Source organism: Dasypus novemcinctus, chromosome 13, assembly GCF_030445035.2.
Source record: "Dasypus novemcinctus isolate mDasNov1 chromosome 13, mDasNov1.1.hap2, whole genome shotgun sequence".
Classification (NCBI taxonomy): domain Eukaryota; kingdom Metazoa; phylum Chordata; class Mammalia; order Cingulata; family Dasypodidae; genus Dasypus; species Dasypus novemcinctus.
In genome coordinates this window covers 67,962,927-67,977,685 of record NC_080685.1, presented here as the reverse complement: position 1 = coordinate 67,977,685, position 14,759 = coordinate 67,962,927, and the positions used below count along the sequence as shown (strand labels likewise).

The following is a 14,759-nucleotide window of genomic DNA, read 5'->3' as shown; positions in this document are numbered from 1 at the left end:
AGAGAAAAACTTCCAGCCAAGAATTTTATATCCAGCAAGACTGTCTTTCAAAAATGAGGGCAAGATTAGAGTATTTACAGATAAACAGAAACTGAGAGAATTTCTAAGCAAGAGATCAGATTTTCAGGAAACACTAAAGGGTATGCTAGAGTCTGAGAAGAAAATACAGGAGAGAGAGGCCTGGAAGAGAGTCTAGAAATGAAGATTATATCAATAAAAGTAACTGAAAGTGTCAAAAGAGTGGTAAAAATAAAATATGGCAGATAAAACTCGAATAGGAATAAACTTAACCAATGAGGTAAAGCTTTCATATTCAGAAAATGGCAACTTAATATTAAAAGAAATCAAAAAAGGTCTAAATAACTGGAAGAATATTCCATACTCATGGACTGGAAGACTGATTATCATTAAGATGTCAATTCTACTCAAATTGATATACAGATTCAATGCAACCCAGATAAAAATTCCACCAGCATTTAAAAAATAAAATTGAAAGCACAATTATCAAATTTATTTGGAAGAGTAAGGGGTCCTGAATAGCCAGAAACATCATAAAAGGAAAAGTGAACCCTCATCTCCAGATTTTACATCATACTACCAAGTTATAGTGGTAAAAACAGCATAGTACTGGCATAAAGACAGACACATAGACCAGTGGAACCAAAATGATGGCTCAAAAACAGACCCTCACATGTGTGGTAAAGTGATTTTTGACTAGTCTGTCAAACCCACTCAGCTCAGGCAGAACTGCCCATTCAGCAAAATGGTGCTGAAAGAACTGGATAGCCATAGGCAAAAGAAGGAAAGAGGACCTCTATCTCACACCTTATCCAAAAATTAACTCAGAATGTATCAAAAACCTAAAAATAAAAGCAAGAACCATAAAACTTCTAGAAGACATTGTAGGAAAATATCTTCAAGACCTGGTGGTAAGTGGTAGATTATTAACAGATAAGAGAAGGACTGAGATGGACTACTGATATTTAATGTATGAGAACTTTTAATTAGCTTCACTGTAAAAATGTGGAAATGTATAGAATGGATGGTAACAGATAGTAATAGTTTATAAATGGGGATGTGGCTGAAAATGGTAGTCTAGGAATGTAAATGCCAATTGACAGAATGCTAGAGAATAATCTAGGAAATGAACAGCACAGTAAACCAAGAGGTGGATGAGAATTGTGGTTGATAGTACAGATGCAAGAGTGTCCTTTGTGAGCTAGAGCAAATATATATCACTAGAGAAAGGTGTTGGGAACGCATGGGAAAAATAAACTGGAATGACCTATGGACTGTATTTAGCAGCAATAATATAACACTCTTGCACCTATGCCAAAGATATACTGTGTTGATAATGGGGCAGTATGGAAAATGTGAGCCAAAAGTATACTATGGACATGGTAACAATCAGATGATATTACCTTATCTGTAGCAAATGTTCCACCACAATGTGGTGTGTTGATAGAAGGGTATTGTTTGGAAATTCTGCACATGTGCATGATTTTTTTATGAGTTTACAACTTCTGTCATAAAAAATATATTTAAAAAATAATAATAGGGTGGGTTGGAGGAAAAACACACCAAATGTAAGCTAAGAACTATGATTAGTAGTAAGATTTTGAAAATATTCTTTCATAATTTGTACAAACATCTCACGACAATGCAAGGTGTTTGTGGAGGGTTGATGTCTGGGACCCCTGTATGATGTTATGCATGTATGCTTTGTAAGTTTACAACTTTAACTATACACTTAATTGTTTATGTATGTTTATATATATATGATACAAAGATAATAATAATAGGAAGGGTTGGGGGAAAATACTTTGGTTTGTAGTAATATTTTGACAATGCTCTTTAATCATTATATAAAAAGGTTTAACAACAATGTAAGGTGTTGGTGGTAGGGTAAGTTATGAGAGTCCTGTATGATGTTATATATGTTTGTTATGTAAGTTCACAGCTATTACTATATTGCCCTGAATTTAATAAATAAATTGCCCTGAAACTTAATAAATAAAAGACAAATCAACTGTGCTGAGTTAATAGTCATGTGTGTCTTCTCCATAAGACTGTTCCTTCTATATCCATCAAAACATTTCTTGACTCTATATTTCTTGACATTCATAACCCTATACAAATAGATAAGACTCTTCAAATAAAGGCAGAGGCAAAGGAAGACATTGGATTTTTCTGCTAAGAATTACATAATGTGTTGACATGGTTCTTGTCACATGGATTGGGATCCTCATTTCCTCATACTGTCCTGGTGGATCATCTATAATCAGGAGAAAATTTTAAACTCTCTCATTTGATGCATTATGTTCTGACATGCGATGAAGTCTGATATTCACAATCTCTCTGCACTTTTACCTGGAACATATCATCCAGATAAAGTAGTCACAAAAATATGTACTTCCTGTGAGGCCTAAGCCAGTACTGTAAGTTCCTTCCCCCACACTGTAAAGCATCTCTGCCTTACACACTTTCACACTGCTTGCATTATCAAGGTCAATAGAAGGACCAGTTCTTCCCAACTTCATAATATTTAGCTAGAAGCCAGAAAAAAATTAAAGCTCCACCTCTTGTAGGAATTAAAAATGGAAGAAACAGACTGTACCCATTGTACATTCTTGTGTAAAACAACCACCTCTTTCAATGCCACAGGGGAAACCAATATTATATGCTATGCTTACAACAAGAGATTTTCAGTGGAGATAAAAATAAAGCAAAGAAGCTATTTTAAAAAGCATTTTAGAATTAAAGACGATTTTTAAAGTACCTAGTCTATTCAACTCTCTTGCAAACTTTTCAGGGTCATTTTGAAATAATGAAGCTAAAGCAACAAAGTGTCTGACTTTAAGTAGGTACTTTGCAACTATTATTACAAAAAAAGATGCATAGTCAAGTAAGTTAAAACAAGAGAATTTATCCTGTTAGTAAAGAGCTCTTGAAATATGCCATGTCTTATTAATATACCTCAACTGACGCCTACATGGGCGAAATCTATGATAAAGTGGAGGTAAGTAGTTGTGCAGTATAGGGATAAGACAGAGGCATAGGGTTACTATTGGGTAGGACTCTGAGGGGGGCTAGGGTTGGAAGGATGGGTCAGATGGTCCATGGAATTGGGGGTGAGAGTTTGGGGGGAGCGGGTGAACATGGGAGATTGTCAGATACGTGGTGGAAACTATAATATTGAGAACTCTTTAGAAAATACAATAAGGAAGGGTTTACTTGTTTAAGGTGTTTGACAGGGAACATCTGGCAAAGGCAGCACATAGGGCAGCTTCTAGGGAGTGTGTGCATGCTTATCTTGTAATATTGTATTATATCAGTGGGTGGTGATTCATCCTGGGGAGGCCTGTTAGTCTCAAACAGAAGAGAGGGTGTCTCTTGAGAGCATAGGTGGCTCCCAATGGGGAGGACAGACTAGAGTGTCAAGCCCTCAGCATTGTTGTAAGTATCTATGAATCTTGTCCTTCAAGTAGTAAAGCTTGTTCGTCACTGTGGGTCTAGAGTGGAGGGGGAGAAAGGAATAGAATAGATGGAAAAGGGGGTAACTGGGAGGCAATGGAAGTGTTCAAGAAGATCATGCAATGATGGATATAAGTCATGTTAAATTTCATCAAAAATTTATAAAAGTGTATAGTCTAAAATGTAAACCATAATGTAAACCATAATGTAACCAAAAATTTAGAAAAGTGTCTAAAATATAAAATGTAATATAAGCCATAATAGAACCATGGTTAGTAGCTATATTTCAATATCTGTACATCAGCCATGGCAAATATAATATCCACATGTAAAAAGATCATTGCTGGCGAAGGGGAAAAGGGTTTGATGTTGGATATATGGGAGACCCTATACTGTGTATGTGACATTATTGTGATCTAAAACTTCTTAGAAGACAAAATTTAAAATTATTTAAAAAACAAAGGGATATAGACACTGAGAAAGGAAGGGGAGAGACTTCCTTGCAACTGTACATGCAGGGCAACACCTATTACTGTGATGAAAGGCAAAACATCAAAAAGTTTCACAATATTTTTCATTTTTTAATACCCCAATTTATTTTTAACTTTATTCTAGTTTTTCTAAATTATTATGTATTCTATTTCTAATCTTTAAACCCATCAATACTATTTCATTTTCCTACCAATTGAATTTGGCAATATATTAGACTTCATTTTTGAAGAAGTTTTGTATCACAGAGGGGTTCAACTATGGCTGGGGAGGAGCACTGATGTGGGATGCATCGGTGGGAGGGAGTTCTCCAGGGTATACATATAGGGTATATAGATATGTTTGGATGTTCGTTGGGTATTGTCATAGTGATAGAGTTACACATGACAACCAAGGGAGTGCTGAGTTCCCATCTGAGCAAGCTCTGTCACATTTCCCAATGGAACAACACAATCCCCCAAGTGCAAGGGCAAAGACAAGTGAAGAACGATGGTCCAATAATGGGCCCTTGATACTGACAACTATGCTTATGAGCCTGTGTGCTTGAAATTTCAACTAGGCCTAGAGCTGCAGGGTACCTAAGAGTTACCTCCTGAGAGCCTCCATGTTGCTCAAATGTGGCCACACTCTAAGCCAAACTGAGCATGTAAATGCATTACCTTCCCTCCAGTGTGGGACATGACTCATGGGGATAAGCCTCCCTCATGCCGAGGGATTACTACCATCACCAGCTGGTGATGCAACTAGACAAAGACCTTGAATATAAAAGGGAAATGGTAAAGACAAATGAGCTTATATGGCTAAGAGACTTCAAAATGAGTCGGGAGGTCATCAGAAGGGTCACACTTAAGTACATCTCAGCAGGATTCCAGAGAAAGCCAAAGTAGATACAACCCCAGGTACTGGTGCTCCTGTGGGCTACTGAGACATGCAGGTTCTACAGTCATGGCAGATGGCTCTGGAGTTCAGTGCCTTGCCAGTGGGCCTCACTTTGGAATTTGTGCTCCTGATTGTGATGGAGTTGGACTCAGATGTGACCTCTCTATACATGCCTCTTCTGTCCTTTTTCCTGAACCTGTCTTTGCCACTTGGGTTTTTGTATGCTCAGGGGACTTGAATCTCTGGACTGTCCATATGCCAGCTGGGTCCTGAGCCTGAGCAGAATTGCAACACCTACTCTCCAGTTCATTGGACTTACCCAAGTCAGCTGACAGGGAGGTGAGAATGGTCAACCACCACACCAGGGAACTGAGAATCTCTACACCTGTAAACAGGAGTACCACATCCATCAGCCACGTAGGATCTAAGTCCCTTCTCGATTTATAGGTGGAGTGGATGTCACCATCCCAGGGTCCACAAGATGGAGGAATAAAATATGGATTAGAGTGGACTTGCTGGTATTCTACTATAAACTGTTGTGACTCTATCAATGGAAGAAATTGTATCATTGATATGGAGATGGTGGCCACAGGAGTTGCTGAGGACAGGGAGAGGGAGGAAGAGTTGTGATATGGGGCATTTTCGGGTCTTGGAGTTGTCCTGAATAATATTGCAGGGACAGATGCAGAACATTGTATATCCTGCCATAGCCCATTGGATGGATTGGGGAAGAGTGTGAACTACAATGTAAACTATGGTCCATGTGGTGTGGCAGTGCTCTAGGGTGCATTCACCAAATGCAATGAGCGCGCCTTACTGATGAAAGGGAATGTTGATGTGGGAGGAGCAGTGTGGGGTGGGGTGTGGGGTATACGGGAACCTCTTAGTTTTTTAATGTAATATTTTATGTGATCTATTTATCTTTTAAAAAAGACAATTAAAAAATATACCTCAATATTTACAACCTTGATTTTCAGTGAAACATTATTTTAAATTCTGATCCCTCCTGATTAAATATATTTTTTTGAATGAAAGAAGCAGCAAGTAATGACCATCTTTGATTCATTAATCTTTTACATATTTCAAGATAATTAGATAATATTTTCTGTTTTATCTGCATTTGCCTGGCCTGTGCAAGAAAAGAAATAAAAGGATATTTTAAAAATCAAGGGTCAGTCTTTTACTAAGAATCATGTTTCTGTACAGTATAACTTGAGTTTATGAAAAGGGAACAAGCTATGGATCAGGAAGGAAGTAACTCTAATGCATGTTCAAAATCAAATGTGACATCGATGGAGTAATTTTTTTTTAAAGAAGTGCCAAGGATTGAACCCAGGACTTTGTACATGGGAAGCAGGTTCTCAACCCCAGAACTATATCCACTCCCTGAAATAATTTTTAACCAATAATTTCTAGTAAAAAACAAATTGTATTTACCACAGTAATTCACCGAATTTATCACCCTTGAATTCAGCATAAATTCTAAAATAAGAACTCAGATACGCTTCAAAAATTTGAAAGATAAAGAAATACACTATTTCCCTTGTGCGGTAGTTTGAATTGTGTACCCCAGAAAAAAAACATGTTATTAATCTAAACCCATTCCTGTGGGTGTGTAAATAGGGCCTTACAAAGATTTTTCTTTTTTTAGTTAAGGTGTAGCCCAACTGAATGAGATGGGTTTTACTATTATTGGAGGCTTTATGAAGAGAAAGCCATGTTGAAAAGTAAAAGCTCCAAGTCAACAGAACCAAGAAAACAAGGGCAGTTCCTCGAAAGCCAAGCAACTCCAGGACTGCCACCCACCCAGAACCTGATGACCCAGGAGGAAGTAAGCCTTCCAGGCTCTGAAACTGTGAACCAATAAATTCCTGTTATTCAAGGAATTCAAGCCAACTCATTGAATAGTATTTGTCTTAGCAGCCTGGAAATTAAGATACCCTTTAACCACGTTTCACCCAATCATGCATAGAATTTCTTTTTTCATATGTGATAATTACTTCAGTTTCCTTAATTTAAGGTCCCTTTTCATTCCATAGATGGCAGTGGAAATTCTGGAGAACTAGATAATCATTAGCTTTCACACGGTGAATCAGATTTCCTAGAATACTACTATCAAACACCTCTACTATCGCTTTTTCTCCAAATGGAACTCCCTCAGAGTCTCTAACTCTTCTAAACTTCATTTACGTTTATTACATCAATCTGAGAACTTTCCAGGTTTTCTGCATTTCTCATAAGTGTATTCATTTATTCATTCATCCAAAAATGAGTGAATGTCTAACATAGCTGGGCTGGGAATGCAATAAGCAAGACATAATCCACTCCCTGTTGGAATTTACTATCCACTGGAGGACCCTAAGGACACAAAAGCATTCTAAAATGCCATATAACTTTAAAATTATAAATTGTAGGGAAACGGACTTGGCCCAGTGGTTAGGGCGTCCGTCTACCACATGGGAGGTCCGGGCCTCCTTGACCCGTGTGGAGCTGGCCCATGCGCAGTGCTGATGCGTGCAAGGAGTGCCCTGCCACGCAGGGGTGTCCCCTGCATAGGGGAGCCCCACGCACAAGGAGTGCGCCGCGTAAGGAGAGCCACCCAGCGCGAAAGAAAGTGCAACCTGCCCAGGAATGGCGCCGCCCACACTTCCCATGCCTCTGACGACAACTGAAGCGGACAAAGAAACAAGACGCAGCAAACAGACACAGAGAACAGACAACCGGGGGAAGGGGGGGAATTAAATAAATAAATAAATCTTTTTTTAAAAAAATTATAAATTGTAGAATCATCAGAAATGACTCTTAATTTCCATGGCTAGTGGCACCAAATAAAAATGTATTCTCTCTTAAAGCCAGGAATTGCTGGATCCAAGTCTGAACTCTGCTCTGCATCAATATCTGGTGGTATTCATTTCTGAACCAAAGATTTCCCACAAAATTGTATAGTTCTCTGTTTTTCCTCCAAACTCTACTTTGTTTCTTTAACTTACCTAAATTGTAGTCTTTGTCTTTGCACAGCAGTATGTAATTTTCCAATGCAATCATCCTGATACTAACTTAACATTCTTAACTCATCATCAAAGTTTCCATTTTTTTAAAACTTTGTCACTAACTCTGCTATGGAACTACCTCATTCATTTTCAAGCCTGAATCATGAATAAACAACAATCAAAAAAAGCAATCAGACAAAATTAGATCCACAAGAACCATGAAACACTTTTAAACAATAATAACTTCTTAAAAAAGATACAGCAAATAAAAGTCATGCAGTGTAAACCTAGAGGCTATACCTTCCTCACTCACCAAAACTAATTTCCTCTAGAAAAATCAAGTACAAGTGTAATCTGATACCTAACTTCAAAGCTTTAACATTTTCATGGCTCTTTTGAAGTGTACTACTCTGTTCATACAAAATATACTAACTTTGGAAGAAACTATATTTTCCACTTTAAAATGGGCTACTGTAACACAGGACCACAATTGATATAGCCAGGAATGAATGACTAGAGCACTCTTGAACTATCTTCAGATAAATGATCACAAATTTATAGGCTCTTCTTATATTTATTTAACAAATTCATTTTTTATCAGTCAGTTCAAACAAGCAAAGTTAAAATTCAGTTAAATCAGTTTCATGAAGCAAACAAGATATTTAGTTAAATCTGGCCAGTCACAATTATAATGAGAAAATCTAATATTTATTTAGTACTTATTTAGGCGGAACATAAATTCCATGAGGGTAGGGGTTCTTGTTTGTTCTGTTCACTGCTGAATAAGCAGTGCCTATAAGAGTGTCAGCCACATAGTAGGTGCTCAATAGTTGTTTTTTTAAAGGATGAATGAATGAATGATTTCTTATTTAGTACTGTTGAACACCTTTCACGTATCAACTAATTTTATCATGATTACAACCCTAGGTAGTAGGTACTGTAAATAACCATGTTTTACAGATGAAAATGTATAGCAAAGAGAATAAATAACTTGCACAATGTCACACAGTTAGTAAGTAGCAGAATTGCAATTCAAAGTCAGACAGTGGTCGTCTGACTCACTAGCCAAGTGCACTAGCTTCTCTCATCTCTGATGCTCCCTGAAATTATGACTTCAAAAACCACACATAACCCAGAGTTTATACATGCTAGCTGGGAAACAGAAAGAGAGCCCAGCCCTAAGATTGGCTTTCTCCTCTCTCTATATGTAGGTATATATTTTCTATTATTGAGTTAGTGATACATCATAGTCTAAGGACTAGTAGCCCATAAACTGGATCCACTGCAAAGCCATGCTTTCCAACTTTAGCTCATCATTACTGCTGCTAAGGAACCACTGCTTTCAACTCTCACTGACACATTAAAGCTATCACTATACTTACTTTCCTCAAGCTGCTGTCCTCTTCATTCTAGTTCCTTTCTACAGAAGCAATCTAATGTCAGCTACATCAAACTTTTTATTTTCAATCTTAAATTTTCTCTATATCTTTACCTATTAAGCTTATTGCTTGCTAATTGCTTCTGGGGCAAATAATCAAGACTGTTTGCTCTAAATTCCTCATGACCTGGTCAAAACCTTCCATGACTCACTGCCATCAGTAAGATAACATCCGAATTCCTAAACTTCATATTTAATTTACCTGTCCTTCCTTCATGCATGAATGTTCTGCTTTCATCAAATCTGTCTAGACACTGTTCCCTGCGTATGTGTTGTCCTTTCTAGTCCCATGATTTTACTCAGACTGGTCTCTCAACCAAAACTGCCTTCCACCCCTTTGGTGATCAAACCACATCCTTGCTTCCAGGAAAAGCTTAAACGGTGCTTGTTTATCGTAGGCCACAATGATCTCCATGCCTGCCTTCCACCTCCACCTTCACCTCTCTGAGTTCATCTCTTACCACCACTCTCTACAACTCTTCCTTTTTGCTGCAGGCATATTCCTCCTTTCTGTTACTCAACATGCCAAGCACACTTCTGCTCCAGGATCTTTCTACTTTCAGTGGCTTCTGCCCTCAGATATCCTCAGAGATGCTATACTTAGCCACATTTTTTGGATTCCATTTTGCAACTTCTTCTACACATACATGCATATTCTATTATTCTCATTCCCAGGTTTATTAAGCAGTCATCACTATCTATCACTATCTAACAAAATTATCCTCATTTATTTTGCTTCTTATCTATCTTACTAGGTGGAACATAAATGCCATTAGGGTAGGGGTTCTTGTTTGTTCTGTTCACTGCTGAATAAGCAGTGCCTATAAGAGTGTCAGCCATATAGTAGGTGCTCAATAGTTGTTTTTTTTTAAGGATGAATGAATGAATGATTTCTTCTTGTAACTCTCACCGTGCATGTTTTCACTATTCACTTGGCACATAAAAATGTAACATGTAACACTGAACTCTAATTAACAATATGCTCAAGTGAAGTCATCTCTAACATCTCAAGTTTAAAGATGAGGTATACAGTGGTCTGCAAGATTCTTTTAAATCCATCAAAATTATAAGATGGTTTGATGTCTGGACAGATGAAGAGATATGTGACAAAGCAAGTACAATAAAAAGTTGCAGAATCCAGGTGACAGTAATATTCTTCACTGTACAAATCTTTCAACTTTTTATATGTTTAAAAATTTTATAATAAACTTTGGGGAAAGATTATTATCCTTTAAAGAGGTTATCCCTGACTACCCAAACTTCAGTTGTCCACCAAGGATTCTCTGTTGCATGTATATGTTTTATTTTCTTCATAGTACTTATCACCAGCGGATGTTGTATTGATTACTCTTTTGCTCATTTGTTGTTTGTTTACCTTCCCTTGTCAAAGCACAACTCCCTGAGAGCCAGGACATTGTCCATCACAACCACTATGTTTGCCCATGACTAGCATAATGCCAGGAACAGAACAGATGTTAATAAATAATTTCTAAGTAAATAAACCAATGAATAAATACTTCTTGATATTACTTATCATATTATTTATCAATTTATACTTGAATATATATTTCCTTCCCAAACAGATTACTAGGACCTTAAAAATGGAACTTTTTACAGTTTTTTTTCATATTAATAAATGACAATCTATGTCAGGTAACTAATTTAAAATTATATAACATTATTTAAATGAAATATTTTGTGATTGCATTATTTTTATTGTTGTTGAGTTTCTATATCTTTAGAATGGGAAGAATTGAGAGATTTGGGGTGAAGATGACCAAATGAAGGATATTATTTTTTTTCTAAATCACAAAATTTTATAAAATAGAAAGAATCTTAGAAATAATTTAATGTAAATCTTCATCTTACAGATGAATCTTACAGATGAATAAAACAAGACTCAGAAAGAAAGAATGATAATTCCAGTTGTCTGGTGGGAGGCTAGTGACAGAGACAGAATGAGAGATCAGCTCGCCCAATTCCCAATTTGTATGCAGAATGGGTAAAGCAGGATCAGAGAAATTTGGCAATCTCCATGTGAAGGCTCCTGTTCTTTCCCCTCTGTCTGTTTGCTACAGAAATCACAAAGTGTTGACATAGTAAGTACTAACTTTTGGACAGCAAAATTTTAAGGGGTTTTTGCCAATCACGTCTTGACTCAAGGCATTTGTTCTCCCTTTGCTAAATCCAAGCACTCTTTTTTTTCTTTTTTTTTTAAGAGAGAAGTTATAGGTTTACAGAATAATCATGCATAAAATACAGGATTCCCATATACCACCCCACCACCAGCACACCAGCACCCTACTTTGGTGTGAACATTTGTTACAATTGATGATAGCAAATTTTTATCATTGCACTATTAATTAAAGTCCACTGTTTAACTTAGGGGTCACTGTTTCTTCAAAGTACTTATGGATTTTTTTTAATTTTTAAAATTTTTATTCTATTATCATATATATCACCTTTTAATCATATTCAGATAAATATTTCAGTGCTGTTAATTGTACTCAAACAATTGTGCTACCATCACCACCATCCCTTACCTAAACATTTCCATCATTCCAAATTGGAAACCTGTATATTTTAAGCCTTAACTTCCCATTTCCTATTCCCACCACATACACTTGTAACCGATACTCTAGATTGTGACTCCATGAGTGTGCTTATTCTCCTTGTTTCAAATCAGTAAGATCAAACAATATTTATCCTTTTGTGTCTGGCTTATTTCATTCAACATGTCTTAAGGTTCATCCACATTGTCGCATGTGTTAAGAATTCATTTCTTTTATGGGTAATAATCCATTCTTTGTCTATGCTACAACTTATTTATCCACTCATCAGTTGATGAACACTCGGGTTGCTTCCATCTTTTGCCAATTGTAAATAACTCTGCTTTGAACATCAGTGTGCAAATATCTTTTCAAGTCCCTGCTTTCAGTTATTTTGGGTATATAGCTATTAGTGAGATTGCGAGGTTATATGATAGCTCTGTATTTAGCTTTCTGGAGATCTACCAAACTGTGGAGGACTCACGTACCATTTTACATTGTCACAAGCAGGGACTGAGTGTTCCTATTTCTCCACATCCTCTCCAACACTTAATATTTTTTGTTTCTTGGTTTTTTTTTTTTAATAGCAGTCATTCATTCTAAAGGATGTGAAATGTATCTTGTGGTTTTGATTCACATTTCCTTGATGGTTAATGATATTGAGCATCTTTGCATGTAATTTCTGGCGATTTGTGTATTTTTTTGGAGAGATGTCTGTTCAAGTATTTTGCCTGTTTTTTAATTGAGTTGTCTTTTGTTACTAAGTATGTGGTTTCCCAATATTTTTCTCCCATTATATAGGTTGTCATTTTACTATCATGATTAAGTCCTTTGAGGTACAAAAGTTTTAATTTTGATGAGGTCCTATTTATTCATTTTTCATTTTGTTCCTCATGTTTTGGGTGTAAAGTCTAAGAAACCATTGCCTAACACAAAGTCCTGAAGATATTTCCCTACATTTTCTTCTAGGAGTTTTATAGTTCTAGTCCTTATATTTAGGTCTTTGATCCATTTTGACTCGATTTTTGTATATAGTATATATAGAGGGCCTCCTTTTTTTTTTTTTTCCCCAAATGGAGATCAGTTTTCCCAACACCATTTGTTGAAGAGACTTTCCCAACTAAGTGATCTTTGTCCCCTCATCAAAAATCAGTTGGTCATAAATGTGAGGGCTGATTTCTGAGCTTTCAATTTTATTCCACTAGTCTCTACCTGTCATTATGCTGGTACCATGCTGTTTTGATTACTATGGCTTTGTAATAAGTTTTATGATCAGGAAGTATGAGTCCTCCAACTTCACTCTTCTTTTTTCAAGATGACTCTAGGTATTTGAGACTTAGGTATTTGAGACAACTTACATTTCCATATAAATTTGATGACTGGCTTTTCCATTGCTACAAAAAACATTGTTGGGATTTTTATTGAGATTGCATTTACTACACAAAGTGCTTTGGGTAGTACTTTATGTACTTAACAATATTTAATCTTCCAGTCCATGAACATGGAATATCCTTCCATTTACTTAGATCTTCCTTTATATCTTTTAGCAATGTTTTGTAATTTGCTGTCTATAAGTCCCCTAGATCCTTGGTTAGATTTATCCCTAGATATTTAATTCTTTTAGTTGCTACTGTGAATGGAATTCTTTTCTTGATTTCTTCTTCCATTTGGTCATTGCTTGTGAACAGAAACACTAGTGATTTGGGATGCTTATCTTGTACCCCAGCACTTTGCTGAATTCATTTATTAGTCCAAGCACTCTCTTTAATATCCCAGATGACCATAACCATCATCAAAGTTTGTTTAAAAGTCTCTTTTCCCACATTATTCCCTCACTTACAACCTCTGTAAGAATTACAGAAAGACCATTGTCCTCTGAAAGGTGATGATTTTGGGATAAGGAATAGCAGGTCGATTGCAGAAGTCAACCTGCTTACATATATGTATATTACACTCCATGTCATGTGGGGAACAGCTGGGACACTTTCCATTCATCCATTACTCATTTGCCATTCTCCCTACTACAACCACAGTTTACTAACTCAAAGGCTTATAATTAAAATAAAAATTGCAAAGGACTCTTGAAAGTAGAATAATGGAGAAAAGATGTTAGACCAAATGTTTTCTCAGGCACACTAACAAAAATAATTATGTCAGCTGCTTTAAATTCCGGAATGTGGAAAGCCTGTTTTTAGAGCCGCAGGGGTTACAGACCATAGGAAATGACAGGAAGAAAGGAAATTAATTTTTTTCTACAATATCTTTTCTTATAATCAGTCTTTATGTCATAGACTGAAGAGCATAAATAAAAGCATTATAGTTGGAAGGGTCAATCCATGGTTACAAAGTCCTCAAAAAACATTTACTGAAAACCTATCCTAGCAACATGCAATAAGTAAGGCCTCTTTATTCATTACTCACCAACATGTGCCTGCCAAACTGTTTAAATTGCAGTGCCCCAACTTGCTTTCCTCTTCCATAATGATGCTATTGCAGCTTTTTCTCCCTAGAATGCTCATAACTATTTACCTGCCTGCTGAAATCCTACTCTTTTCTCAAGATAAAAGAGCAACACCAACAATAGCAGCAATTACAAACATTATATAGTATTTACTATGTACCAGGGACTCTTCTAAGCACTATTATATTTATTATATATATGTATACAAACATATATGTGTATAAAGTATTTATATTTTAATATCCAATATAATATTTATCAGTTATACTATTTAGTATATAACGTATGCTTATATAATTATTTAAAACATTTAAGTGATTATATGACATATTTTATAGATTATATGAAATTATAAGACAATTATATTTATTATTTTTTAAATCAGTAGTGTTTCTTTTTTTTTCCCTCTCCCCTCCCCCCCCGAGTTGTCTGCTCTCTGTGTGCATTCACTGTGTGTTCTTCTGTGACCACTTCTATCC

The 14,759-nt window shown here is 36.2% G+C and overlaps 1 protein-coding gene across 3 annotated transcripts in view; it reads right to left on the bottom strand.

Moving 5' to 3' along the window:
• PLA2G4A (phospholipase A2 group IVA) overlaps nucleotides 1-14,759 on the bottom strand; it is a 167,680-nt gene that overhangs the window by 89,979 nt on the left and 62,942 nt on the right. The gene's annotated exons all lie outside the window — the stretch shown is intronic.